At 38.9% G+C, this 26,484-nt stretch overlaps 1 long non-coding RNA gene and 1 pseudogene across 1 annotated transcript in view; both read right to left on the bottom strand.

Moving 5' to 3' along the window:
• Window positions 1-20,361: 20,361 nt before the first annotated feature.
• On the bottom strand, window positions 20,362-21,908 carry LOC124103921 (gamma-aminobutyric acid receptor-associated protein-like 1; annotated as a pseudogene).
• A 124-nt stretch (window positions 21,909-22,032) lies between these two features.
• Window positions 22,033-26,484, bottom strand: part of LOC124103960 (uncharacterized) — a 51,784-nt gene continuing 47,332 nt past the window's right edge. Inside the window, exon 4 of the long non-coding RNA XR_006855334.2 lies at window positions 22,033-25,465. This is a non-coding gene — a long non-coding RNA (uncharacterized LOC124103960). The remainder of the gene's footprint in view (window positions 25,466-26,484) is intronic.

Genomic DNA, 26,484 nt, shown 5'->3' on the forward strand with positions numbered 1-26,484 from the left:
GGAAAACGTGGTATCTTTTAAAATAACAAAAATATAATAGAATAATAAAAGAGAATTCTTGAATTAACTGTTTTATAAAAGCATGAAGAGCAACTATACAGATGGGAAGATGAGAAGGACTTTCAAGAGGGAGGTATTTGGGTAAATGTGGAATCACGATATATATAATTTAGAACAACCTAAGGAGTGAATACATTTTGCATGAGAAAAGTAGGCAACCAATTTTTTATAAAACTTTAGGAAACACAGTCCCTATGTGTCCAAATAAAGAAATCCAGAATGGAGACAGTTGGAGTAGAAAAGACTGCTGGGATGTATGGATTCAGTTAAAGTACAGAGAGAATATTAAACAATAATGGTGAATTTGAATATAACTTTAATTAAGTTTTTCCCATAATTTTAGAAAGATCATCTTGGAATTTAATATTTGTCTTGTTAAAAAAAAAACAACCCTGAAACTGAAATCCAGGAAACACTTGATTTTCAAGTCAACTTAATTTCCTGCTGTTATATTCATGAAAAGGTAAATTTCATACCTTCTTATAAAATATTATTTTATGTGCAGCATCCTTCTGTTGCTATGAAAATCATTCCTCAGTCTATTTACCTAACCGTCCATCCTTCCTTATGTATATATGCATAGAGAGCTGCCTAGAATCAAGCCTATCTAATAATATTCATTATGTTTCTCGGCAGTATGGTTTGGGTGACTTTTTTTTTTTAAACTCTCATCTTTTTATAACTTATAATGATTGAATTTTTACAATGAGAATGTATCATTTCTGTAAAGATGATAAGGAAGAAAGCTTTAATAAAGGAATCTCACCATATATTGAGAAATATACAATAGCCTAAGGCTACAGTGGGTGCTGTTCTTTTAGCAGGAAAAAAAATTCAGAAGGCAATTAGAAGCATGGGAGCTGACTGCTCATTGCTTTCACTGCTATGCTGCAAAGGTTCATGGCCTCCTCTCTTTTTTATTCCTATCACTCTTTCCAGGAGAAAACTGTTGTGATCAAAAAACACCACAGCCAATGTGGGGCGGCTGGGGTGGGGGGCAACAGAAATAGTACTTGTTTGTTTCACTCCAGGTCACAAGGGCGTTGTGGTTTGGACCTGAAATGTCCCCAAAGCCTCATGCATGAAAGGCTTGATTCCCAGTGCAAAAATATTCAGTTTTTAGGAGGTGTGGTTGGATAATGATGTATCTAACCTCGCCACTGGATTAATCCATTGTTAGCTGAATGGACTATTGGGAGACAGTGGAAACTATAGGTGGTGGGGCATGGTTGAAGGAATTAGGGGTGGATCCTTGGGGATTATATCTTGTCCTTGGCTCCTTTTTCTGTTTCCCAGCTTCCATGAACTGAAGATCTTTCTCCTGCCATGCTCCTCTGATGTAGGACAAAGAGGCAGGACACCTGAGAAATTTTCAGGAAGTAAGTTTATTGACTGCAGTCAGTCCAAAAGAGGGGTATTGCCTAAGATTCTCTGGACGAAGATTTTGGAAATTCTTTGAACTTTATACCCAGTGGGTGTGGGGAGCTTGGGGGTTCACGTGACAACTGCTTTTTTGTTCCATCCTCTAGACGAGACAGAGGTTTTTAACAAGTTTCTTTCTGCAAACCTGGCATGCACAAAAAGAGGAAACTACCCACCACAATAATCTCTGCTGAAGACTTTGCTGATAGCTGATATCCTGTGTAAAATGCTGACAAGAAGAGGAACTTACATGTTACAAGTATGGTGGGGGTTTCTGCTTAATTATGGTAAAGGTCTTCTGGGTAGGGTCTCTGGCTGCTTCAATTCTACTACATGTTTCTGCCATGGAATTAACTGCTTTATAAAAGCATGGAGAGCAGCTATACAGCTGACCATAGACTGAAGCCTCTGAAACTATGAGCAAAAATAAATCTTTCCTCTTCTAAGCTGTTTTTCTCAAGCATTTTCACAGTGAGGAAATACAGAGATACTGGGTAAGCTGTTTGGAGAACAAACACAAGGACTTCTATCAGTTATTATCCTAACAGGCCTTAAAGGAAAATAAGGATAATGTTTTAAATGATCACTTTGGAAAGTTAAGACCAGGAAAGGATGAAAGAACTTCAAATAAGGATACAAAATGGTGTCGTGAATATTATATGCTCAATCATTCAATATATTTAACTAGTATTCATTAAAAACATTACTCTGTACCTGGGATGAGTTATGTAGTGTAACTGGGTAGACATGTTTCTTCCTGCTTTTCACTTCTGTTAGTAGGAATGAGACACACTAATCCAGCACTTGAAAATTATGGTCGGTGCTTAAGGAAGTAAGCAGTGACTGTGATTTTTTAAAAATAATAGTGACATGGTATATGTCCCCAGTAGTGGGACTGCTGGCTCATACAGTTAGTGCTTTTTGTTGTGGTTGTTAAGACTCCACAATGTTTGTGATAAGAGTTGTATTAACTACACCCCCACTAGTAGTGTTAGGGGCACTCCCTTTTCTCCTCTCCTCATGAGTATTTGTCATTTTTATCTTTTTGATAAGAGCCATTTTAGCTGGGGTGAGGTGATTCCTCATTGTGGTTTGGATGTGCATCTCCTTGATGGGAATTTGACTCTATGTTTATTGCAGCATTTCTCACAATAGTCAGGATACAGAATCAACATGAATGCTCATCAATGGATGAATCAATAAAGAAAGTGTGGTACTTATAAATAACGACTGTCCTACAGTCATACAAGGATGAACTTCTGTCATTTAAAATAAACATGCGTGGACTTGAGGTCATTATGTTATGTGAAATAAGACAGGCACATTCACTTATACAAAATCGGAATGACTGATCTCATAAAAGTTGAGAGTAGACGAGCGGTTACCAAAGATGGTGGAGAAGAGAATTGAGGAGAAGGGGGAGAGGTAGGTCAATGTGTAAATAAATCTTATAGTCAGGATGAATATAGTTAACAATAAAACATTATATATCTCACAATGGCTAGAAAAAAGGACTTTTAATGTATTCACCATAAAAATAATGAGAAAAATGTAAGGTAATAGATATGCCATTTAGCCTATTTTGATCATTGTCCAATATATCCTGAGTCAAAGCATCATATTGTATCTCATAAATATGGAAATTTATTATGTGTTAATCAAAAATTTTAAATTCAAAAATTAACAGTGTGGTCAGAGACAGTCTGAGAAGAGATGGTTATGAGAGATGAGAGCTATAGATTGAGAAGTGAGCAATGCAAAAAGGAAGCAGTCCAGAGACTTCCTTGCAGAAAGTGCACAGACTCTAAGTTGGGGAAGGGTTTGGTGACTTCAGGGACCTGGCCAAGGGCCAGTGTGGCTGGATAATTATGCAGAAAAGAGCACATGGCCCCTAAATAAATGGGTAAAGAAATCCTAGATCAGTGGTAGCACACAGTCAACTTTTGAGTTGGCAGTTCTTAAGTGGCAGGTACTTTCTTCAATGCTGTCTTAGACGATATTTTCTCAGAGGTTGCTGAGCTAGGTTGCATGGTGTTTTCCCCTAAAATAGGTTTATCAGAACCTGTACCTGTGGCTTTATTTGGAAAAAGCATCTTTTGCAGATAGAATTAAGGCTCATAAAATGAGATTATCCTAAACTAGTGCAGGCCCCCAAATTAAGGTGCAGAAGGGAAGATAAACTCACGTGAAGACCAAAGCAGATATGGCAGTTCTGCTGCCACAGGCCAAGGAAGGCCTGCAGACTCCAGAACTTGGAAGAAGCAAGGAAGGGTTCTCCCCTGCAGCCTTCAGAGGGTTTGTTACCTGATCATACCTTTAAGTTTAGGCTTCTGGCATCCAAAACAGGGAGAAAATAAATTTTGGCTACTTAAATCCACACAATTTGTGGAGATTTGTAATAGAAACAATTGCAGTTGCCAATGTTTCCATCTGTTTTCTTTTCTCAAATTCTTTCTCCATCAGAAGAACCTGGAAGTAGCAGGTAATAAGATGTAAAGGTAGGAAAACAAGGCTTCCTGGAAACCAGAGGTTTGGCCAAATACACACAATCCAAGTGGTGCCCTCTCCTTAGTTTATAAAACCCTCTTGCACTGTACTGTGTATTCCAAAGAGATATGGCAGACTCTGCCTCTTGGGGTGTTTTGCTTGTTTTTTTTTTTTTTTTGGTACTGAGGATTAAACCCAAGGGCACTTAACCATTCAGCCATATTCCCAGCCATTTATCCATTTATTGTGTTTTATTTATCTCACTAAGTTGCTTAGGGCCTCACTAAATTGCTGAGATTAGCTTTGAACTTGCAATCTTCCTGTTTCAGCCTCCTGAGCCACTGGGATTACAGGCATGTACCACTGCACCCAACTGATGCTTTGGTTTTAAATGATGCTTTATATTTATTTTCTTTTTTAATGCCCTGTGCCCCTGCTATTCTTTCAGTTACATTTAAATAACTTATATTAAATCTTTCAGGAAACTGTTTTGGCTATTGAATTTTTTAAAAATATATCTTCCCATGTCCTGCAGGATTTCCTCCATTTAGACTTCTGGGTGCACCTCAGGAGGAAGGGTTTCAGCTTCAAGATTTTAGAGCACAGTTTCAATTCAAGTTCTCTGTACCTCCTCCAAAGGAACAGAAATCAGGTTTAATGGAGCCATGGACCATTCTCCTTGAAATCTTCTTGTTCCTGCTGACTGCCTTGCAAGAGCTCTGTGCTCCTCAGGGAACCTCTCAGAGATTGCTTCCCTCTGCAGAGACATGAAAGGGGCCTCATGGCACATCTCAGCTACTCCAGAAAGTTGCAAGTCACTTGGGGCCCAATGGCCTCTGCAGAATACAGAGAAAGGCTGGCTGGGTAGAAAGCCCCCTCCTCCAGTAGTACTATGTCTGCCTGTCTGGCTTTAGGGAGTTTCACCCAGAATGGGTCTGCGAACAGACTTAAAAAGTGGAGTGAGAGAATGAAAGCAGTAAATCGGGCCAACAAGCAGCACAACATCAGAGGCTGCAGCCTGGGGTGTGAAGCCACCATGCCAAGAGGGAGGCAACGAGAGTGAGAAAAATGGAGTACATGTAGCAGAAAGGGTTTCACAGCCAGAACACAGTTGAGACTGTCACCCATTGCTGAGTCCTCAGTGCCAACCCCTGTGTCAGGGTGGTAAGCCAGCTGGATCCCAGACCAGAGCAGAAGGTGAGAAAAGCCAAGAGTCCTCATTTGCTTGTCACCAGGACTGTTGTCATATGTGTCAAATGGCAGAGGCTTGCTCACTTGCCTTTCTGCATGTCACACCTTTCCTACTGGATCAAGAGTTATATCTTAAATAACATGGATGCTTTGAGACAATATAGTAAAACGTTAGTTCAACCAATCATCCTAAGAAACTTTTGGACCACTCTAAAGTTGGCAGCACAGAATACCATCAATCCAAGAATAGTATCAAATTGCTTACTTTCTTTTACTACTTTGGAAATTCCTAAACATGACTGCTTATCAAAATTAGCTGGGAGAACTTCTTAAATTGCAGGTCCCCAAATGTCACCTCTATCTGGACTCTTGAGAAGAAGGCTTTAAAATACACGATTTGTATTGGTGCATAAAAATTATACATAATAGTGGGATTCGTTGTACTTGATATAACTTTGTTCATTTCATTTTCTAATACATTGTTGAACAACAATGAATAGGTTGTAGAAGAAACCTGTGAAGAAATTTTTAAAAATTCTTATAATCAAACAAGAATAGTGATATAATATGCCAGACTCTCTGGGACACTATAAAGGCAGTTCTAAGAGGAAAGTTTATAGCTATGAATGCCTACAATAAAAACATCAGAAAAATCCAAAATAAGTAACCAAATGATGCATCTCAAGTTCTTGGTAAAACAAGACCAAACCCATCCCAAAACTGGAAAGGAAAAGAAATAATAAAGATCAGAGATGAAATTAATGAAATAGAGAATGAAAAAAAATAAAAAGGATAAATGAAACGAAGAACTATATTTTTAGTAAACTTTTTCACTGTTGTGATTAGAAGACCTGACCAGAACAAAATTATAGAGGTGGAAAGGTTTATTTGGAGGCTCATGGTTTCAGAGGTCTCAGTTGGCTCCATTATTTGGGGATCCAGGTGAGGCAGAACATCATGGCAGGAGAATGTGGTGGAAGAAGTGGCTCATATAATGATAAGGCAGCAGAGGGAGACTCCACTCACCAGATACAAAATATATACTCCAAAGGCATGCCCCCAATGACCCACTTACTCCAGCCACACCCTACCCACCTTCAGTTACCACTCAGACAATCCTATTAGGGATCCATTCACTGATTGGGTTAAGGATCTCGGATCTCATAATTCAATAATTTCTCCTCTAAACCTTCTTCCTTTGTCTCATACATGAGCTTGTGGGGGACACTTCATATCCAAAACATAACAAACTGATTCTTTGAAAACATAAACAAGATCAACAAATCCTTAGCCAAACTATCCAAAAAAAAAAAAAAGAAAAAGAAAGAAAGAAAGAAAGAAAAAAGAAAAAGAAAAGAAAAGAAAGGGACAACCCAAATTAATAAAATTAGAGATGAAAAAAGAAAATTACCGAAAATTACTGAAATCCAGATTACCATTAGGGTCTATTTTGAAAATTTATATTTCAATAAATTAGAAATTCTAGAAGAAATGGATAAATTTCTGAATACATATAACCTACCAGATTTGAACCAAGAAAATACGGAAAACCTAAACAGACTAATAATAAACAATAAAATTGAAGCAATAGTAAAAAGCCTTACCAAGTAAAACCCAGGACCATATGGATTCTCAGGTGAATTCTATCAGGCTTTTAAAGAACTAATGCAGTGCTCCTGAATTTTTTCACAAAATAGAAAGGAAAGCCAGGACACTTCCAAACTCATTCTGTGAAGCCAGTGTCATCTTGATTTCAAAACCAAAAACTACTGATCAATATCCTTGCATAAATCCTTATTTAAATATTAGCAAATCAAATCCAATAACACATTAAAAAGATCATACAGCATGATCACATTGGTTTCATCCCGGGAATAAAAGGATGGTTCAACATACACAAATCAAACAGTAACACTGGACAAAAGTAGAACTAAGGACAAGAATTACATGATGATTCCAATAGATACCGAAAAAGCCTTTGACAAAATTCAGCACCAATCTATGACAAAACTCTGAAGAAATTAGGATTAGAGAGAGTTTAATTCAATATCACAAAAGCTATATATGATAAACCCAAAGTCGACATCATACAGAATGAGGAAAACAGAAAGCATTTGCTCTAGAAATACACATTTTTATAAATATTCTGAAGGTATTCTGATATAGCTTGCTCAGTGGACACCTGCTGTTGGAAACTCCTGTCCCTGGTGGCATAGCTCAGTGAGAGAAATGCTATCTCATGTTTTCAAACTCAACCCCTGGCCCAGTGCATGGGACATGAGAAACACTGCAAATTCTTCTGGGCCTGACCTGAGCTAACAAAGGCACATCTGAAGTTTGGCATGAGGCTGTGGGGGCACTCGAAAAAACAATCACACACTCTAGGAACATTAAAACTAACTAGGAGATTGGCATGTGCACACAGGGTAGAAAAGAGGGAGCTTCCCCCCAAAAGAAGTATTTTCAAAGCAATGTGTGAGAATGTGGAGAACAGGGGCTGAGGGTGGGCTAGAGGAAGGCACACAGCATTCCTCCTCTCCTGTGACATGCAGTGGCTTTCCCCAGGTACCACACTTTCCGTGATTGGTTCTGATTGTGTGGCAAGAAATGGATTTGTATTTTCAAGGGTAACTATTGAGTACTTATGTTCCATCGTCTTTGAGGCCAAGATTGAAAGATAAACATTTTGGGGTGGTTCCTTGTTGATAAATATGCCCAAGGAAAATTTCGAAGATCTCTCTCTATTCAGAAGCAATTTCTTTGAAGGAAAAAAAAAATTTCCAGCAGAGTTTTGACTCACGTTCTGATTTGAGAGCTTCTGTGTGGCTGGCGTGAGTGTCCCAATGAAATCCCCCCAGAAAGCTGAGTGTGCAGGTCTCCTACGCACTTTGTGACAATCAATAGCACTTAACAGACTCTTTTTGAGAATGATATGTTTCTCTTTAAAAAAGAAGTTTCTGTCTAACAATTGCCTAACATACAATGGGGCAGCAGGATCAGCTGAAATATTATTTGATGGTAAGTATGAAATGACAAGATAGGCTAGAGCTCCTCTGAAAACCTGAGAGTGATAAAGAATAAGCTGACTCCTGCCTCTATGTTTACAAAGTGTCTGGCCTGTACCTCCAAAAGAGTAAGCTCCATGACAACTGAAAACTGCTTTTTGATCTACCTCTATGATACATATCGAGTTTTTATTAACTCTTTTTTATCAACAATGTCACAATGAATACCTGATTGTGTGCCGACTGTACTTCTAAAGCTGACAATACTACCACATTCAACAGAGAAGGATAGCTGTCTGCAGATTCCTTTCTGAAGTAGCTTTCCAGTCAGTAATGATATTTCCTAAGATGCTTTCCTCTAGGTATGACCTTATGAATAGTCATCAAGAAGAAAAAGAGAGAAATCATGTACACCTGCTCTGGGCTCTTTTTTAGCTTTCTATCAGCCACGTGCAAAGAATGATGAGGTCCTAGGGGTTCCCTGAATCCCAAATAGGGAAGACTTGCCCTATAAAAACTCACCTTCAGACAATTATGTAAAAAAGTCATAAACCCAGGCTCCTCAGCTTAAAACAATAGAAACATGCTACAGGCTCTATCTAGCAAATAGTTTTCATTCATATGCCAAAAGGGGACCTCTGTACCCTGCTGGAATTCTAACTCATGCTTCCCTAAGTCAACATTATTTTTTCCCAGCTGCAAGGTTAAAACCATGGGGAGAAGTTTGAATTTCACACAAGAACACAAGAAAACCCTGAAAATGTTTTAAGCAGGGAAATGACATGATGGGGCTCCCATTTTAGAATGGCCAGTCATACAAGCCTGAGAGCAGAGAAAGTAGGTTGAACACTGTTACAGGAATCTAAGGCCCTAGCAGTGTAGTCAGAGTGTTGGATGTGTTCAAACCCATTTCTAGAAGGGAAAAGTAGGAAGGACACTACAGAGTAACACGCTTAAACTGTTAAGAGCTGTCTGGAGACAAAGAGGCCCGCTAAGGAGACTCAGAAAACTCCAGCGAAGCAGGATGAAACCACAAGGATGTTTTGCACAGGAAGAAAAGTGAGAAGTAAGATTTTGAGGAGTTCAGTTGTAAATGGAATCAGAGTCCAAGATTAAATGAGCCAAGTTTGAGAAGATGCTTCTGGGATGCAGGAGATGAGAACCATGTCTCTTTGGCAGTGGGAGCAGTGTGGGGATGGCTAGCCCACATTGTCACAGGATGAGGAATGGATATAACATGAGGAAGAGGAGACAAAATATTCAGAAAACTTTCAGAGGAGTTGCTTGTGACAAGAGAAAAAAAAATGGTGGAGTAGGCAGAAGGAAACATAGGTTTAAGGAGTTTTTTATTTGTTGTGGTTGTTGCTATAAAATACAGGAGATTGAGCAAATATAATTGGGAAGGAAACAACAAAGAGGAGAGAGAAAAAGCAAGAGAGCAGGTCCCTGAGGAAAGAGCTGGTGGGGCACGAGATGCAGGGGAGGCAGAGAAATTAGCTGTTGGCAGGATAAGAGACCTCTTTTATGATAAAAATGACAAGCAATAAAGAGAGAGAACAAACAAAAGTAATTTATGTTTGGCAGATTAAATGTGAATGGATAATGGGAGGAAGGAAATCCATGTTGTCTTTAGAAAAGAAAAGAGAAAACATCCATTCAGCCCATTAGAGTTTCTATTAGTAGAAAGGAAAGCAAAATTGTCCTATATCAGAGTAACTTAGAGGAGACGTTCACATGGTTCACATGAAAATCTAGGAAGGATCCAGAGTAAAATTTCAAGACATTTCTTGACTATACAATCTACTGGTTCAAAACATGGACTTTGGGCTGGGCTCAGTGGTGCATTCCTGTAATCCCAGCAGCTCAGGAGGCTGAGGCAAGAGGATCACAAGTTCAAAGCCAGCCTTAACAACTTAATGAGGCACTAATCAACTCAGTGAGACCCTGTGTCTAAATAAAAAAAAAAAAATTATGGGGTAAAAATGGGAGCTCATAACCCACTTGAATCAAAGTGTGAAATATGATATATCAAGAACTATGTAATGTTTTGAACAACCAACAATAAAAAATTTTAAAAAAAAATTTTAAAAAGGCGGGGAATATGGCTCAGTGGCTAAGTGCCCCTGATTTAATCCCCAGTACCAAAACAAAACAAAACAAAACATGGACTTTGGAACAGGGGGAACAAGGATCTGTCTTCCAATTTCATTAAGTAATAGTTGTATGATCAAGAAGGATTTGTATAACCATGCTAAGACAGCAGTTCCTAGTGCACTCATTGAAACTTAACACACAGAACAATGGCTATTTGGGGTAGCACGTTGTCTTCAAAATGCTTTTGATATCATCATTATCTGGCAAAAGAGTTCAAGAAACAATAAATATATGATACTGTTTAGGAACCTGGTGTAGATATGCAGGGATTACATAGAGGGACAGGATAGAGAGACAAATGTAACAGTGTCCCACAATATTTAGGAAATGAACAGAGATTTAAATAAGGATGGATATGAAAGACAGAAGTAACTGATGTTCCAGAATGAAGTCTGTACCAAGAGCTCTCATCAAATATCCAGACATCAGCTTGTTCTCTTTATCAGTTTTACTGTACATCCCCATGTTTAAAGCCACCAGTTTTACTACACAAAGCAAGACATTTTTCCATATCTATAGTGTGAGAGCTGGCTGTTCTTGATTCAGAGGTGGGTGACACAAAGTTTTGCTCATGTGTTCGTTTTCAATTTTTACGGTTACACTCCAGCTTTATTCTTATAATATTTTAATTTGTTATAAAATTGGTTCCCAGATACATTTCAACCATCGTTTTATAATTTGTACAGATTGAAACCCAAATAAGTAAATAGATAAAGTCTGGCAAAATGTCAAGTACAATGCCGTCACTATTTCCAAAATCCCTATTACTTCAGGAATTTTTTTAAATGTAATTTTATAATGATAGAATTTATAATTATCCACAGTGTGTAATTATCAACACTCATTATGGATATTAACAGCCTGAAGCTGAAATTCTCTATTCATAGAAACACAGCAGTCTTTTCATTAATGTTAAGGATAAAAATGAGAGTGTGTTCTGCCTTTGCTAAGACCCTGGAGCCAACTACACTTGCTTGCAGAGGCTAATTGTATCAGAATACTAGGCTGACCTGAAGTCACAGGTACATAATTGACATGGCTCCCTGCAATGCACACATTATCAATGCCAAGGGACCCACTGTGGAATTCATCCTGGCCATTTTCCACATTACATAGATAGGGAAACCTTCAAGTGTCTACTTTCAAGGGAATGATAAGCAATCAAGTCTTTTCCTCAAACCCCACCTTGAGGTTGAGACATCAGACAACACAGACAGAGAAACCAAGAATCCTATTACTAATAAAAAACTGATGAGGGAATGCAGCTTACAGCTAGTGCCAAGGGGCATCTTGATTCATCTACTCTACTCAACAACACTCTCAAAACAGAAGTTAAACTTACCACTTGGTCTCTAATAGAGCTATTAGTTCCCCAACACATGGTTCCCCGAGACAAGCAAATGCCTCACATGCAGCAGAGGAAGAGAGATGCTATGTTCTAGGTAAAAGAGAGACACATGGGGTTCCTTAGTGCTCTTTTTAGTAGAGTAGCCTGGACAGCTCAGAGAATGATGCAGGAATCGTCAGTCCTGCCATAGGATAGCCCCAGAGAAGGCACAAATTTCTTCTCTCATATTCTGCTAGTTTAATTCAGGCCAGTCCAGATTCCAGTGGGTGAAGGAACAGAGAATTGCACCCAAAGGACAGCTGGCCTAAGCAGACATACAGGGAAGTAATTTGCAGTAGTCAAATCATCACATGCTTGAAGGGATCTGAGGATTATCACAGTTGCCTCTGTGTACAAATTTCCAGTTCACCCACATGTTCTACATGTTTCCGTTAAGCAATGTTGCTCTGGGCACAGGGCATAGAATAAAGAGCTCTAGCATGCAGAGGATTAATAAAAAAAAATTATCGCCTTCTCTGGATTCTTGCTGCTCTTCAAGTTAGCTAATGATATATGATGCTTGCTATGCTCTGGCCATTCAATGAAAAATGAGCCTCATGAAAAGTGAACTGATAGAGCCTGAAGATTGTATTTGTATCAAGAGCCTCATATCCTTAATGTTTAAAATAACTACTTTGGTTTGAATAACTGTATAAAATTACCCTAATATGTATTATAATTTCTATACTTCTAGATTGAAAAAGTGTTTTCTCAGACATTATCCCATTTGAATAGTAGCAGTCCTTTAAGAAGCAGACATTCAACAAGTCTGGGTCTTGGAATAAAAACCTAGATCTTCTCCCTTTAAAATAAAATGATTTATTTGATGATAAAAATGATAAATGTTTTTAGAGAAAATCTACACAAATAAAAAGCTTTAGAACTAAAAAAGAAAGAAAAAACTCATAAAAGCACATCTCAGAGTTAAGCATTATTACCCTCGTGATTTAACTTCTAATATACTCTGATGCGTTTCCCCTTAGTTTCAGCAATAAAAAGCTCTTAAAAGCCTCCAACATCACACATATAGTTTTTATTTGTAATCATACCCTAAAATGAATGTGTACCACTTTAGTTCCCTGTCATTAAACACTCTTCAAAACAATTAGTAAATAATAATTTTAATTTGATCACATAAATTAAGAGATGATAAAAATTTTGGAAGTTATATAGAAGTACTAAGAAGTTAATTTAAAATTTCTCTGTATGGCCACTACCCATAGCCAACACTTGCTGCCATTTTGATGTATTTCCTTCTAGAAATAGTTTGCCTGATAGAGTTTAAGGGATTGAAAGTGGCATAAGCCTCTCTCCCCATATAAACTCGTATACATCATATATATACAAACTCAAAACACCACTCTCTCTCTTCATATACTTGTAATATATATGTATATACTATTTACAAAATTGTGATCAGTGTATACTGTTTTGTGATCTTCACTTTTATTGAATAACATATGGTGAATACTTTCCCATGCTTGCCTTCTGCAATACTAGCCCATCCAAGATGTTATTATAATAATTTTTAAACATTCAAATAAATATAGATAATTGTACATTATATACCTATACAGCAGCCACCTAGGTTCTGTAATTATTGATGCCATTCTCATTACTCTTTGGGTGTCTGGACTCTGGCACTCCCAGCCCTCCTTGCAGAGGGGAGGGTGTTCAGTACACACTTCTGCAGAAAGCAAATGCCCTCAGGCAGTTCAGGGCCTCCCTGCTATGACATGGAGCTAGACAAGGAGATATGGGTGGAGGCTGACAGGGTAGGATTTAGAAATAAATTATCTATGGTGAATGGCTGAAAGTCAATGTTTTAATTATGCTACTTTTCACCAGGGTTCTAAGCCTTTCTCTCTCTATGGTGTGTGTAACGCTTTTGACTTTCTTAAAGCAGTGGCAGGGGAAGAGTGTTTTGATTCCAATACCAGTCAGTGTGAGGAGGTCAGTTACCCAACCTGCTAAAGTTCATTGCACTGCAAAGACATTGTTTTGTTCTTGAAAATAGTTGGGATTGAACTTTTCACCTTTACATAGTGTAATCTAAAACCTCAAATACCTTTCTATTTTATAATGCAGTGATCCACTAGGGCTGATCCACTAGGATCTACAAGGACAGAGCAGACATCACCAGTTTGGGAAAAATACTGCCCTCAAATACTCTCTGAACCTGTCTCTCCCTGTGGTCTAAGTGGTACACAGACATCTGCAAAGATAGCAATAGAGAGCTGAGCTGGCTCAACGTGGGTTAATTCCCACCAAATGACACTAAGGAAATCCAGAAAGATCTCTGCTTTCCACCAGGTAAGGAGATTCTACTTGCCTCCACTAAGCAATAACACATTCTGAACCTCTCTTCATCTCAACTCGGCTTTCTCAGTTAAAGGTAGGGTGAATAGGAAAAATAACTTTAAGGTTCTCCTTAAGACAAAAGTTATAATCACGAATGATGGAACTCCACCTTAAACAATGCTGTCCCCAACATTATGTCATTTTGAGTCTCAACACAATTTTGTGAGATAATAGCAAATATTACTCATTCCCCATGTTTGAGAGCAGAATTCAGGAGCTCAGGCAGGTATTAAAACCTATGTCTTCTGACCCCTAATTCATTCTTCCTCCCACTTTACAACTCTTACATTTCCTCAATAGCAAAGAGAAATCTAGTGAAGATAAAAAAGCTGAACAAAATAATAGGCAAAACAACCTTCTCAAGAAACTACTCATTTGACGACTTTCCTCATTTTACAATATGGCATCTATAAAAAGTGTGCCGCCTTCGTGGAATTTAAAAAAGTTCAATCTTCCTCCTTTTCCTAGTGTGACTCCCTGCAAATTGAAAACTATCCTGACAGATGATTGAAGTTGCAGCATGCTTACATCAAGGTCCCTTAACTCTCATTCCGCTAAAATGAAAATATGAGGAAACTGCTCACCTGAGAAACTTGACAGGAAGTAATGGGGCGAGGCCCGTTCATCAGCGCAGCACTGTTTACCCCAGTCAGCTCCTGGCTCTCTGAGGAACACCTTCTCAGCTTTCAGGCGATGAAGCACCTCAACAATTTCAGCAATAAAAATGAAAAATAACTGTATGGCAGTGAATCAATGCATTCTGTGCAACTAGTTCGAGGGGATTATTTTCCCCTCTCACAAAGTACTCTAATGAAAGGAAAGGACTAAATTATGTAATTTCCAAAGAGCCGTCCTCTCTTACACAAGCCAGCTTTGCTGAGTTCCTGATTTGCACTCAGAGGAGTCTCCTTTGACCCATGTCTACCACTCATGTAGAGTTACATGGAAATGTTTTCCTGTAAGAACCAGAGATGTCACCTTGTTTTGCTCGGATAGTTTTTTATATTCATTTATTTTTACCATATTTTTAATGGTACATTATAGTTGTACATAACGGTGGAGTTTATTGTTCCATATTCATACATGCACATGATGTAATAATATAATTTGGCTGATATAATTGCCCAGTATTTCCCTTTCCCCTCCCTGGTCCCTTTTCTCTATTCTACTGGTCTCCCTTCAAATTTCAAAAGATCCCTGCCCCCCCATCTTTCTTTTCCTTTTTCCTCTCTAGCTTTCACATATGAGAGAAAACACAATCCTTAACTTTCTGAGTCTGGTTTATTTCATTGAACATTATGTTCTCAAGTTTCATCTATTTTCCCACAAATGACATAATTTCATTCTTCTTTATGACTGAATGAAACTCCTTTCTGTAAATATACCACATTTTCTTTATCCAACCATCCATTGATGGACACCTTGGTGATTCCTTATTTTAGCTATTGTGAATCATATATGATTCACAATATGCTGCTATAAACATAGACATGCATTTATCACTATAGTACAGTGACTTTAATTCTTGAGGCTAAATAACAAAGAGTGGTATAGCTGAATCATTTGGTGGTTCCATGCCTAGTCTATTGAGGAACCTCCATACTGATTTCCATAGCAGTTGTACTCATTTACAATGCCACCAGCAGTGCAAAAGTTTCCTTTTTCTCCACATCCTCCTCAGCATTTATTATTGTTTGTATTCTCGATGGTTGCTTTTCTGACTGGAGTAAGATAAAAACCTCAGTGCAGTTTTGATTTGCATTTCCATAATCGACAATGATTGTTGGACATTTTTTTCTTATGTTTTTTTGGCCATTTGAATTTCCTCTTTTGTGGCTCAGATAAATTTTAATTCAGTTGCTGTAACTAATAATATGCATATTTTTTCCTGCAGTGGTGGGCCATCTTTTTTTCCACATTTAATTGGTGCTAGAAAGATTAAACACTCACACCTGAGCCTCTGGCACCCAGATGTTAATTCTCCCAGCAAGTAAAAATTACAGAGGTGAATAGAGAGGAAGAAATTCTGAAAAATCGGCCCTTTCCCCTAATGAAGCAAATATGGAAATGCAGGACTCATCAGATTTTTAAAAAATCTTACACTAATACATTTAGATTCCACTATTTATTTCCCCTGATCTTAATTAAGCAAACCCTTGAGACTTGAAGCCCTGTCTAATCATTCCAAGGATAAAATTCCAGGAATCCACCAGTTTCACCCATGGGACAGTCTGAAGCAAATTAAACTAAGCAATCCTTGTCATGATTTTCCTCAGAGACCAAACATGAGCACCTATCAAATTTCCTGCTTTGTTGAGTTCTAGCATTCTTTCTAAATGTACAGCATCAGGCCCCTTCTGTGCTTTAATTTTTAGTTAACATGGAAAATCACGACAAAATGTAGTGATATTTTGTGGGGTAATTAGGCCTCTCCATCACACGCGGTCACAGGGTCTTATTTCCTCATCTGTAAAAGGAACCTGTGTTAAATGTGCTCTGGTTCATTTATTGTGCTTCCTTTCTGGCTTCTGCCACCACTAGCCATCTTTTCTTGTGCTGCTGTCTACATCTGTATTTTAATAACAGCCTGTGGTGCTGACATTAAGTGATTTTCAGTTAGTCCTGATGAATCACACACAGAGTGGGAGAGAAAAATCTGGAGATGATCTAGTTAAAACTCTTGAGGGTTTTTTTGTTGTTGTTGTTAATTTTTATTTTTAATTACAAAGACCCTCAGGCCTCAGGAAGTCAAGTAATTTTCCAGGTGTCACTTCTTGTTCTTTATAAATGCTCTGCGCTCATCTCTGACTCAACACTGCATCCTTCACTCTTACACTACTGGTTCAAAATATTATTAACCACTGGACTCTTTGCTGTTGGAATATGAGAAATGCAATGTATTAAGAAGATAAATTGAAAACAGAGGAGAATATTGTCAACCCATCTGTTGGAGCCTTCCCATCACACTCTCCTCTAAGGAACCATCATGGGACCTCAGCAAGAGCCATTAGCATTAGTTAAGCACTGGAAAAGCAGAAGCATGAAGCAATCAAAAGAGAAGCCTTGAGCCAAGTGCAGTGGTGCACACCTGTAATCCCAATGGCTCAACAGGCTGAGTCAGGAGGATGGCAAGTTCAAAGCCAGCCTAAGCAACTGTGAGATCCTGTCTCAAAATAAAAAAAAAAATAAAAAGAGTTGGGGATATGGACCAGGGATTAATCACCATTGGGTTCAATCCCTGATAACAAAATATAAAAAGAAGATTGAAGGGAGAGATGCAGTGGAGAAAAGGACTTGAGTAGTCATTTCTCCAAAAGATGATTACAAATAGCCTATAAGCACATGAAAATATGTTCAACATCAATAATGATTCAGGAAATGCAAATAAAAGCAACAATGAGTTGCCACCTTATGTCCATTTGGATGGCTATAATTAAAACAAACAAACAAACAAAACACCAGAAAATAACAAGCATTGGTGAGGATGTGAAGAAACTGGGCTTTTGTGCAGAGTTGGTTAATGGGGAGACGAAAAGGTACAGCTGCTGTGGAAAACATTATGACTGTTCCCCCAAAATTGAAAATAGAATTGCCACAGACCCAGCAAGTCTACTTCTACGTACATATCCAAAAGAATTAAGAAAAGTTCTTGAAGGAATATTTGTACACCCATGTTCATAGAAGAATTATCACAAAGCTAATACATGGAAGCCACCAAGGAATAAACAGAATATACAATGGAATGTTATTCAGCCTTTAAAGGGAAGGAAATTCTGGTATTTCATAATACAGATGAACCTTTAGGACATTATGCAAATAAAATAAACCAGACACAAAGCAACAAATACTATAGGGTCCCATTTTTATGAAGTACTTAGAGTAGACAAAATCATAAAGGCAGAAACTAGGAAGGTGACTTCCCAGGGCTAAGGGGAGGTGAAATGGGGGTGGAGGTTCTTCTCTAATGAGTAAAGAGTCTCAGTTTTCCAAGAAGAGAGGGTTATGGAGATGGATGATGGAATGACTTATAATGTAGTCTACTTACTACATTAAGCAGTAAGTGGACTATACACTTAAAGCTGGTTAAGATTCTAAGTTTTATGTTATGTGTATTTTGCTGTAATAAAAACATTTTTTTATTTGGTTAAAGAAAAAAAAAGATGCCTCAGTCACTACTGGAAGGCCACCTAAAAAATATTGCCTGGTCAACAAGGCTGCCTTAAGGTATGCACCAATCACAGCCCATAAACTGGTGCATGCTACCATATTAGCAAGGTGGAATAAAAAGAGTTAGTCATTAGGCATCTCCTCACCTAGAAAGACTTAGAAATTGGAATTTATAACACTGCATGATGGGCCACTCATGTCTAACCACTGATTAATTACAGTGTCAACTTCTTTCTAAAGAAACTCCAGAAAAACACAAAGTTAAAGTTAACCTCTTTGACTAAGTAAAATAAACTTCAGCCAGAGAGAATGAACTCCATATGATAAAAACAACTTTGCTAAAGTTTGACACAGTGGGAAAGCAGAAGTGTCAGTAACCCATGAGACATCACAGGCATTTCAAAAAAAAAAAATTAAAGCTGAGAGAAAGAAAGAGAGAGAATAAAACCATGTGGGTGTTTGGAAAAGTAATACAGCAACTGAAAAATCCTTGCTATCAGAGTCAATTAAAGAAACAGTTAATACACACACACACACACACACACACACATACACACACACAAATCCCAAGACATCTATCACTTGGCAGATGGAAAGAATCAAGAAGCTGAATCAATATTATTTTCACTCACATCAAAATTCTACTTTCTCTTAGGAAAAAGGGGAGAGAGAGGGAGGAAACAGAACAAATGACAAGCAAATAGGTTTGAAAGGCAAAATGTTTCCTGCTTGTGCATTTCCTGGTTTCTGTCCTGGGATGTTCACCCACCTCTGAACCCTAAAGAAAGCATCAATGGGCATGTCCAACTTTTCTCTTTGCTTTTGCCTTTTGAGCAGTGATGAAGTCATGAGGGCTCCACTTTCCTGACCAGCTGGCTTTTTTTTTTAATATTTAAGATAAGCAATTATTTTATTTCCTTATCCTGACAGTAGTGACTTCATTATACAAGAACCAGTAGCTGGCAGAACAGATACACAGATTTCCCCCAACAGGAAGAATCCTTATTATCAGCAGAGATGACCTGAAATGTCATGTCTGAGTGCAATTCCTGCTCCCTACCCCCACCCCACAAAAATCCCTCAGTGAAAAAAAAAAAATCAATAAAATCCCCACGGATTACTAAGCCATCCCTCTAGAATTTTTCTAATTAGCAGCTTCAGTGGATGAAAATTTAAGGAGGGAAGCAGCTGGCCATCACATAGCATTCCTGTGCCTGAGAGACTGAAGGGACAGCAGCAGGGCAGCAAGAATTCTGGATGAGTGGGAGGTGAAGATAATCTATCTTTCCTCCATCTGCCCCCTCAATATGGAAGACACCTCTGTCCTAGTACATGGAAAATGCGAAAGATATAGTAAAGGATTGGCTTTAGCTTGTAACTAGAAATGCCTGAGGCTCATGAAATTGCAAGATAGGTGTGGGATAAGGGGTACTAGAGAAAGAGCAGGTTTGTCAGAGATGCTCGATGCTCATTCAATTCCACTTTAAAGCCATCAAAGCGACTTTGTAGTCATAAGCACTTCATGCTTGCCCTGTATTCTCCAAAAGTAAGAGAGTTCCATGTAAATGTCTGTGTGGGTGTGTATTACCACCACCAAGATGATACTGTGACACTTGTGTGTGAGAATAGCATGAGGGTGTGGGGTGCAAGCGGAAAGATGGGAGCAATCAGGGGCTACAAAGCTTCCATTAGAGTGGATGTCTTTGGGTCCCCAGGTATGGTCTACTACCACAAGTCCTAAAGCATTCCTGTTTCCTTTTCCCTATCCGTCTTGTGTAAATGTAAAAAAAAAAAAAAAAATGGAATTTCTGCCCAAAGAGATGGGAGTTGTTGCTGGACTGCATTCATTTCAAGCCTCAGCATGCCCACCTCCTGAACCTCCTATGAAATTGCACAAAAATTAATTCTCAGCACTGCTGTGATATTATGTCATCCCCATTCCTCTACCAACGTCAATCCAACAGCTCTGCCCTGACTTACTTTCTCCTTGGAACCAAGAAACAGCAAAAAACACCAACTGAGCATGTGAAAATATGATGACAGTGTGTGCCGTGGTGGGAGCCCTTCCTCTCTTCCCCCCAAGCTCCACTGGCACCCCCAAGTCCAGGTGCTCCTGGGCTTCGGCACTCACTCCCCATAGATACTCTCATCACTGTAGGCCACATATAGAAAATAATCTTCCTCTTGTTCTCCTAGGACAGCTGGCCCATGGTGGCACAAGTAGGAGGGAGAGTGTTGTTGATGAATAAGGCGCCCTCAGGTCTCCTGTGGATCTGCTTCCAGATTCAGAAGTAGAACTGGCCAACAGCAAGGTAAGAGGGCACCAGGTACTTTCTCTTGCCCGGGTGAGCCCCTCTGGCTTTCAGAGCCTTATCCTGTCTGAATATTTCTTCTGGATCTTTTCTCCTTCCTTTTTCTGATACTCAAAAAGATGATCCTTCTTATAGTGGAATTTCATGATGCACCATAGGATTTCTTTTTATTTTTCTTTTTTCTTTCTTTCTTTTTTTCTTTGGTACCAGGGATTGAACTCAAGGGCACTCAACCACTGAGCCACATCCCCAACCCTATTTTGTATTTTATTTAGAGACCGGGTCTCACTGAGTTGCTTAGTGCCTCGTTTTTGCTGAGGCTGGCTTTGAACAGGAGCTCTTTCTGCCTCAGCCTCAGGAGTGGCTGGGATTACAGGCATGGGCCACCCCTGCCTGGTGGACCACGGGATTTCTAAGATCCCAGGATGGGGTCTGCCTCCCTCACTGGTGATTGCGTCTGTCATGTCTTGCTACCTCTACTGAGGTCAGTGTTATCCAAATCTCTCCACTAACTCGGCCCCTGTTGCAACACTATCTGGCCCAGTGTTTGTTAAGGGATCCCTTTCCAGTTTGATACTCTTATAAAAGAGGTTACGGGAACATTCTAGGCCTTTTGGCCTAGAATCAGCCAGGTGAGGAGACAGCAACAAGGCACCAGAGTAGAAGCCCAGACCAAACCTTCATCAGACACCAAATCTGCTGGTGCTTTGATCTTGGACTTCCGGACCTCCAGAACTGACAGAAGTAAATTTCCCTTATTTATAAATTACCTACTCGAAGGTATGTTGTTAAAGCATCAGGAACAGACTGAGACACTCTTAAAACTCAGTTTATGGTGCAGAGTACAAATCATGAAAATGCATTTGGAAGTCAGATTCAGACCTTGTCTGATCACATCATTCTCCTGGAGGTTTGGCTTACTCATCTGCTGTATGTCATGAGGTGTCTGTAAACTTACTTTGTTGTTAACTCTTATAGCTGGGAATTTTAAGTTTACTGTTGTTTTCAATAATTCTGTTACAAGGATGACTATAGGCATTATGTGGACCAAAGGGTTACCTCATTTTTCTACAGCCTACAAAATATTTAAGAGAAAGCTTTACATTGAGGAACAAGACATAGGTTTCTAATCCTTTTCAGAATTATATGGCTCACTGGAAGCTAAAAATATCATGTCCTGAGTGAAATTATATGTTTATGAACCTATATATAAAACCACATATTCAGGAGAGAGTCAAATGCTCTTTTTCTCCAAATAATTTATTTCATTATTACTTGCAAGTATAAAAAAGTTGAGATATATGTAAGATGGATACTGCACCAAACCTACATGTGCCATTAAAAATGTATTTTTATTTTACAAACAATTATACAACCCTAATTATATATAAAGAATATTTTTAAAGCTCTATAAATATTAACTTACTTAATATTCATTTCTATAAGGTCAAATATTCCTAGTTACTTATGAGAAAACGGGCAGAAATCAAGTAATTCTCTTAAAGTCACACTATTAGCAAATTGTAGGGTTAAAATTCAGTCTAAGACACTTCACTCCAAAGTTTCTGTTCTTACCTACTAAATTATGCTGCATCATTGAAAAAAAATTATTTTAAAGTTTCTTGACATCATCTAAACTGGAAACTGAACTCACTAGTGTCAAATAAGGTACTGGGGGTATTTGGGAGCCAACAAGCAAGTCAGAATGATTTCCCTAATCTCCTCTTGACTGCTGGAATTGTGTAAGTACTTAATCCTCTTCATGCTGAGTATTAATCTTTAGCAAGTGGGTGTCTCCTGAAAATTCTGAGGGATAAACTAAAGTGGGTTTTACAGGCAAAAGCTATATTTTAATTGCACTCTCTGGATTAGAAGAAGAATGAATGAGTAGGTTTGGGGCTACAGTAGAGTCCCCTCCCAATAAGCTTCCCTTCCAGTAGGCTTTCTACAGCTTTTCCAAGGCTGTTTGAGCATAAGATGCCTTCAAACCTATGAACATAAGGTTGCAATGACTATTATTTAGAAGTGGCCCCTTGCATGGGATTATTGAAGGGACTTAAGTAGCTAAATCAGAGTTCTGTGTTTTCTTTGCAAATATTAGAACTATCTTTCCCTGTCATGTTTATCTGAAAGTTTAAGTTCACTGGAGTAAAACACAACAAGGTAATAAATGCCTGAACTGAAGCATAAAGGGGAATATTTCTCCTTGAGAAGGGACCTCCATCTTTGATATCTCAGCTAACATAGGTCTTTGCAACAGGATGGGTTCAGGAAGTTCAGGATCAATGCTGTTGCATCTTCAGCAGAAGACTGAAGACCTTCAATGTTATTTTATTTTTGGAGCAGGACACATACTAGGGATTGAACCCAGGGGCACTTCACCATTGATCCACATCCCTAGACCTTTTTATTTTGAAACTAGGTCTTGCTAAGTTGCTCAGGGCCTTGATAAGTTGCTGTGATTGGCTTTGAATTTGTGATCCTCCTGCCCCAGCCTCCTGAGCCTATTGTACCACCATGACCAGCTCAGTCTTTTTGAATAGGTGAATTTTAGTTCATCAAATGAGCCAATTCTGGTTACTCTTTGGAGGAATATGCATAACCATGCTTTCTATGCTTTTCTTTAGGTTATTCAGAAGAAAACAAGCTATATACAGCTCCATTGATAAAAAAGACAGACATGAAGTTTGAGAAAACTAGTCCCTTTTAAACCTCCAAATAAACAAAGCATCCCTTCTTTCTTCAGAACCAAGGGCAGTCTAGATCCAGAAAAACTTCATTTACTTAGAGCCATAACTGGGGTCAGCTTCTGTTGGACATGGGGAGGGACACAAGGGAGAGTTGCTAGGACTATTGTTATCCAGTGGGAAGAAGTAGAATGTCCAAAGAAAGGATGTAAGAATAGAGATATAAAGCATAGAACACTGTAGAGATGGAGAAATTTTGTTGAAAGATAAGATGTCCCATATGGGACACCATCCCAAGGCCTACTGAGTCACTGTTATGTCTGATTTCTCCCCCAATCTCTCACTCTCCTTCTAAGGGTATGGATTAACTGGATGAAGTCACAATTTCCAGTCCTCATATTCCATACTAGACTGGGATACCTATTTTAACCTTTTAATATGAAAAGTGGTACAGAGATATTTGGTGTGGAAAAAAAGTGAGGTGCTAGTAAGACATCTAAAAAAAGAAGGTTCTGACTGTTAGGTCAGTGGTGGCGACTTTGTGGTGACTTAGTGGCGACTTAGAACAAAGCAGCCCACAGGGGAAAAGAACATCAATCAGATGCCAGCGGAAATGCCTGTCAATCAGCAAGATCTCCTGACTAACGCCTGTCAATCAGCAGGACCTCCTGGCCAATCCTGGAGTTCAGCCAACTCCCCTGACCAACTCCAAGGGGGCAAGGGACCCTAAAAACACCTTTTCCTGTCCCAAGCCCTTCCCTTCCTGCTGTAAGCCCCATAAAAGTCCAGTCAGGTCAAGCTTCCACGCGGTTTCTCCTCAGACCCTTCTCCTGTCCACTCTGTGGGTCTGATCGAGTTCTGTCTGGGAGTGATATGTCAATAAAGCCCCATTTAGTGGCCCTTTTAAATCTGCCTCCTTTGGTCATTGTCCACCTCTCCTGATCTGACACTGACTTGTAACATTTGCCAATTCTCTTGGTGTAAACCTTCGTTATTGCTGATTTCAAGGTACCAGGATGATATCACTGACTGCAGAATCCAGAGTCATCATCTTATGAGCAAATATCTAGCCATAGTAGACCACACCAATGGTTATTCAGAATAGATCCTCACCTGCTTTAGATCAGCAGCCTGTTTAATTGTGTACTGAACCAAAATGTCTACAACTCAGAAGATGATACACACTTGAAGACTGTAGGCTATTATCCTTGACCTTTATTATTCTCCAGAAACTATGAAGGAGATGAATGAAATTCAGGTAATGGTCATTGAAATATAAGGTGTTTGTATGTTTCCAATTAGTGTAAGAGTAACATTACTCCCTATGTTCACACAGGCCAAGTAGTTTTCTTATCCTACCCAGGTGTTGAGATCGACCCAACCAGAAAAAATGAGTCCAAGAGTAAGCAAGAGTACTTCATTTCTGGAAATGACTATAAGAGGCAGGGTTAGAGAATAGAGTCTTTATCTGTAATCAAGTAGCTTCCAAATAGGAAACTCCCTGAAATTAAGGGACAAAGGGAGAATTGGCACTTTGAAAATGGGAAGCGTGAACTGTAGGCACAATGAGTCCCAAGGGAGTTTAGATGGAGGAGATGTTGGGAGAATGTCTTAAGACCAGATACCTATCCTGACATAAGCAGAAATAAACAAGAGCAGGGCTCCTGAACCTTCCTGTGGTTCTTGGTCCTACTAAGGGGTGATAACTGCAAAGTGAAACAGCAGAAGGAAGCGTTGCTTCAAAGAACATCTTTGCCCAAGAAAGAAGGGAGAGGGAGAGACTGATTCCCCTATGTAAGTCGTTCATCAGGGAAGTCATCCTGTAGGCCAGGCATGCCTCACTAAAGACTGTCTCCAGGTGAAGGGGGAGAAAGATATCAGCCCCACACTGCTATGATGCCTCACCTATTTTTGCTTCAGTCTATGGTGCTTAATCATTAAACTTTTGGCCCTGGGGGAATTTGACTGCTCCCTGAGGGAAGAAGATCAGCCCAGGCCTACAGGGAAGGACTGTCTCACTTTCCACCTCCCCAGGCATGAATCTCTGCTTCTTTGTGAATTTCATGAGACTGCTGAGAGGCAATATATAATTTGTCTCCATAAAGTTCAGAAATTATTCATACCAATTAATTAATTAGGACAATCCCACAGCTATTTGGTTCCCAAGGCTGAAAATTTGCTCTATATTTTATTTCCCATTCCAAATTATGTCCAGCCAGCATTTCAGAGGTGCTGCAATAAAAACAAATGAATAAAATGTCAACCACATAGATATACCCGGAATTTGATTATTAAAACTTCTCCCTTAATTCAATTCCCAAGATAAATTACAGTTCAAAGATTAATATGCTTGCTTGTTAAAGTCCATGATTCATGCCTTCTAATTTCATATTCTGCTCATCTCCAGTAAAGGGGTTATTACGGAGTCTGCAACTTCACCTGTAATGACCTCCTACAGAGTTCTCTGGAACAGGGTGTTGGAGAAGCTGCCAGCCCAGTTGGCCTCCCTCCCTCTGGTCTTACAGCCTCATAGACTGATGCTAACTAAAGCCCATTATTCCTTGCCTTGAATTCCCACGTAACCTGTTCATACACTTTCTCATATTTTGTGTCTTTGCTGCCCCTTCTTAGTTTCCAGTTCTTTCCTTCTTTATTAAACAAAAACAAACATGGATTTGGGATAGAGTTGAAATGCATAAATATACAATTGCTTTATCTTCAGCTTTGAGATAGTTACTGAATTCAGTGGAGTATTCTCCCAGTTACTCAGAAGGAGCTCACAAAGTAGACTTTTTATAGAGTGTCATATCTGTTAGTAAGTAAGGCTAAAACCTAAAAGATTCTCTTTCTTGGCTGTTAGAAAAGCACAGAACTCTATGATTCATCTTTGCTAGGATGGACTGATGTCAACTACCAAGAATTGCCTCCTCTTGCCTTCTGAGTATTTCTAAGCATTAAATATGTTAAGACCAAATAAAGTGGGAGGAGATGAATTTTTAAGCTGTGCTTCATGAAGAGAACTTTGGTGGCATTGTCCTTAGGGACTATGGCACATAATGAGACCCATTTGTTTTTCAAACATTGCTTCACGGAGAAGGGAAGTAGTTTTACTTAACCAAAACTATAATATCAATTTTTATGCTCTTCTAATCATTTCTACTAACCTTGATAAATAATTTCTGACATTTAAAACGTACCTTTCAAATATCCCTTCTCATTTATTTTGTTTTGTTTTGTTTTGTTTTTGTTTT

This window comes from Marmota monax, unplaced genomic scaffold (genome assembly GCF_021218885.2).
Source record: "Marmota monax isolate L192 unplaced genomic scaffold, Marmota_monax_Labrador192_F-V1.1 WCK01_AAM20220418_F8-fsc00107, whole genome shotgun sequence".
Lineage (NCBI taxonomy): Eukaryota > Metazoa > Chordata > Mammalia > Rodentia > Sciuridae > Marmota > Marmota monax.